This window comes from Ochotona princeps, chromosome 5 (assembly GCF_030435755.1).
Source record: "Ochotona princeps isolate mOchPri1 chromosome 5, mOchPri1.hap1, whole genome shotgun sequence".
NCBI classification, from domain to species: domain Eukaryota; kingdom Metazoa; phylum Chordata; class Mammalia; order Lagomorpha; family Ochotonidae; genus Ochotona; species Ochotona princeps.
Window position 1 is genome coordinate 52,019,308 of NC_080836.1, and position 4,027 is coordinate 52,023,334.

At 44.5% G+C, this 4,027-nt stretch overlaps 1 non-coding gene across 1 annotated transcript; it reads right to left on the bottom strand.

The window, feature by feature from the left end:
* Positions 1 to 1,222: 1,222 nt before the first annotated feature.
* LOC118757907 (U6 spliceosomal RNA) lies at positions 1,223 to 1,329 on the bottom strand. Its single transcript, XR_009245524.1, has one exon. It is a non-coding gene; the product is annotated as a U6 spliceosomal RNA (small nuclear RNA).
* Between the last annotated feature and the right edge of the window lie 2,698 nt (positions 1,330 to 4,027).

Sequence of the window (4,027 nt, forward strand, 5' to 3'; positions counted from 1 at the left end):
TTTTTAGAAAAAGATTCATATATTTTTATTGAAAAGACAGATTTACAGAGATAAGGAGAGACAGAGAGAAAGATCTTCCATCCACTGGTTCATTCCCCAAGTGGTTGCAATGGCTGGAGCTGAGCCGATTCGAAGCCAGAAGCCAGGAACTTCTTCTTGGACTCCCACGCAGGTGCAAGGTCCTGAGGATGGGCCAAATTCTTGTGGCCTGAGTATGGGCCACAAACAGGGAGCTGGAAGGGAAATGGAGCAGCTTGGACAAGAACCAGTGCCCATATGGGATCCTGGTACATGCAAGGTGAGGACTTTAGCCACTAGGCTACAATGCCAGATCCCCTTTCTATTAAAATGAAAAAAAAAAGATTTATTTTATTTGTTTGAAAGGTAGAGAGAAAGATTTTTTCCCATTTGCTGGTTCACTTTCCAAACGTGTGCGAAGGCCGGTGCTGTGTCAGGCTGAAGCCAGAAGCCTGGACTCTGTTTATATCTCCCTGGTAGGTTCCAGGGCCAAGCACTTGGGCCATCATACATGGCTTCCTAGTGTATTATCAAAGAGCTGGATGGGATGCATATCGCCTGGGACTGGAGTTGGCACTCATATGTGGGTTGCCAGCATCACAAACAGCAGTTTAACTTACTGTGCCATAAAACCAGTCCAATGCTTTCATATTTCTGTTGGCCATTTTTATGTTATCTTTGGAAAAATGTCTGTTAAAGTGCTTTTCCTATTTTTAAATTGGATTATTTACTTTTCTGCTAATGAATAGTAAGATTGTGAGCTTTTTTTAGAAGGGCTTTTACTTACACAATAAAATAATCTTTAGACAAACATTATGAGAGCTTTGGGGTCTTTTAACTAATTGATGTGAAGATAAGTATAGAAGCACTTATGCGGAGCAGATACCCAATTGCCAAGATTATTTTTGACCAAGAAATCAACAAGGTTAATCTGAGAAAACACAGCTGGTTGGGAATTGGAATTTGTGGTTGATTTGTCTTGCTTATTTGTGAACTAAACCAACATGATCTCTCTAGAGTTCTCTTCCTCTAGCAGATTCTACAGGTAGCTCCCTGCTTTGATACAGAATAAAGTTCTCCTTTCCGCTTTCTCCCTCTCTCCTCCACTTTCCTCTCCTCTCCCCTTTTCTCTCCTCCCTTCTCTTTCTTTCTCTTTTCCTTCCTTCTTTTTATATATTTATATATAAAGAATGCATATATATATTTAAATATGGAACGCTTCACGAATTTGCGTGTCATCCTTGTACAGGGGCCATGCTAATCTTCTCTGTATCATTCCAATTTTAGTGTATGTGCTGCCGAAGCGAGCACTTCCTTCCTTCCTTCCTTCCTTTCCCTTCTTCCTCCTTTTCTTCTCCTCCTCCTTCTTCTTTTAGGAAAGATCAGGTGTAGGAAAAATTTTTAAAAGATTTATTTATTTTTATTACAAAATAAGATATACACAGAGGAGGAAAGACGGAGAGGAAGATCTTCCATCCGATGATACACTCCCCAAGGGGCCACAACGGCTGGAGCTGAAACAATCGAAAGCCAGGAGCTTCTTCTGGGTCTCCCACACAGGTGCAGGGTCCTAAGGCTTTGGACCATACCTGACTGCTTTCCCAGGCCACAAGCAGGGAGCTGGATGGGAAGCGGGGCCACCAGGATTAGAACTGGCGCCCATATGGGATCCGGGTGCATTCAAGGTGAGGACTTGAGCCTCTGCGCCACTGCTCCAGGCCTAGGAAATTGTTTTTACTTGAACTCGGCCTCAGATGGGTTGTCTGGCCTTCAGGAAAGTTCCACATAGGAAGTCCCTTGTACCTCCTTTTCCTGAAGAATTAATAGGATAGTTTACCTAACAATGATATCTAGAACATTAGAATATAAAGTTGAATTTTGGACCTTGAATGTAGCTGATGTGCATAATCATGAAAATGAGCTGTTAAATATTCAGTGAGGAGCCAGCATTATGCACAGCAGGTTAAGGTGCTGTGTGCAATGACAACATCCTGTGCAAGCACTGGAAAATGGCCCAAGTGGGGTCTGGTGCTGTAGCCTAGCGGCTAAAGTCCTCGCCTTACATGTGCTGGGATCCCATATGGGCACTAGTTCATGTTCCAGCTGTTGCACTTCCCATCCAGCTCCCTGTTTGTGGCCTGAGAAAGTAGTAGAGGATGGCCCAATCCTTCGGTCCCTGTATCTGCATGGGAGACCTGGAAAAAGCTCCTGGCTTCCAGTTCCCTCTGGCCAGCCCCAGCCATTGCAACTATTTGGGAAGTGAACCAGGGGATAAAAGATCTCTGTTTCTCCCTCTTTCCCTGTAATTCTGCCCTTCAAATAAACAAATAATCTGAAACAAGAAAGTCTCCAGTGTGAAAGTGGTGAATTTAGGTTGCACCCTTTGAGTTTCAAGGGCAAGAGTGTCAACAAAGTTCAGCTGCTATTGTCTGTTTGTGGCTTATCCTACAACATCCCCTTTCTGGAAGACAAAACAAACAAAACAAAACAAAAAAACCCTCATTGAAGTTTGGTTCTCAGTAGAATAGTGTTGAAAGGTAGTGAGGCCTTCAGAAGTGGGGCTGGTCGAGACCCTCCTTGGGAAGGATGAACACGGTCGGACATTGGATGTTTTGTGAGCCAGTGGATACAAACAAGCAAGTCTGCTGCCTCATGGTGTCCTTCCTCTCCAGCGGCATGATCTGTCCTGGGCAGCTTCCCCCACATGCTGCTATCCATGCAGAGGCCCTCACCATTGGCTGACCAGCCAGGGCCCCCGATCCTGGACTTTGAGCTTTCACAACTGTGAGCTAAATAAGCCACTGTTTCGACAAGGAGGCTTCATGATAAAACAAGATTGAAAGATACATTTATTTTGGTGCCAAAAAAACTTAAATTCCCAGGTAGTTTCCCAAATATGCATTTTTCCAAGGGCTATTTGAAGATACTTCACATAAGGTATCCTACTCAGGTGTTTTGCTAGTTTGACATGAAACAGACTAAGACACCAGCGTAGGCCACTAAGGAGGGGGAGTTGATTCGTGCAAATGGGGAGTCCATCTGTACTCCTGGGGCTTCAGACGTGGCCAAGTCCAAGAAGACAAGTGAAGTTATCAGCTTGTGTCTCATTTTCCATTTTTGCACTATTTTTTAAAAAAAGATTTTTATTTTATTTTTATTGGAAAGTCAGATATACAGAGAAGAGGAGATACAGAGAGGAAAACAGAGAGCAATGGCTGGAGCTGAGCTGATCTGAAGCCAGGAGCCAGGAGCTTCTTCCAGGTCTCCCATGCAGGTGCAAGGTCCCAAGGCTTTTGGGCTGTCCTCCACTGCTTTCCCAGGCTACAAGCAGGGAGCTGGATGAGAAGCAGGGCCACCAAGATTAGAACTGGCGGCCCATGGGATCCTGGTGCATGCAAGGCAAGGACTTTAGCCACTAGACTACCGCACTGGGCCCTATTTTTGCAGTATTTACCACTGCCTGACTGTTTTCAGAACTTCATGTTTTATGTAGCTTGCCATCCTGGAGGAAGAAGGAGTTCCCCTCTAGTGCCCATGTGTCAGATCTTGGGGAAGATTCAGCTTGATCCATTCCCTGAACTAGTCATTGTAGATGGGTGCTCTGGGCCAGGATGTGGGCCCAGCTCTTAAGGGATGGGGGTTGGGCACCATGCTGAACAACCCTCCAATATCCCTTGGAGTCAGGTGAGGATAGGTCTGTTCTTCACAAATGTCTCGCCCAAAGGCTTTTGCTTGATGTTGGAGTGTGTTAGCTTGATCCCTGTTTATGCACGGGTATATTTCTCCATAAATCTAGCTTGTACCTATTCTCACCTTTAGTTTGCTTTTGCTATGAAGCTTAAGCTCCACTACTGTAACATTCCTGGCCAGATACAGTATTTCTGCAGAAATGTGTATTCAGCAGCAGAGATCAAAATAAGGAGATGATTTTGATTTTTAGCTTTGGTTAGGATAGAGACACTGTGTTTAGATCAGCTTTTTTTGGTGGCGGGCCTCACTCATCAGATAA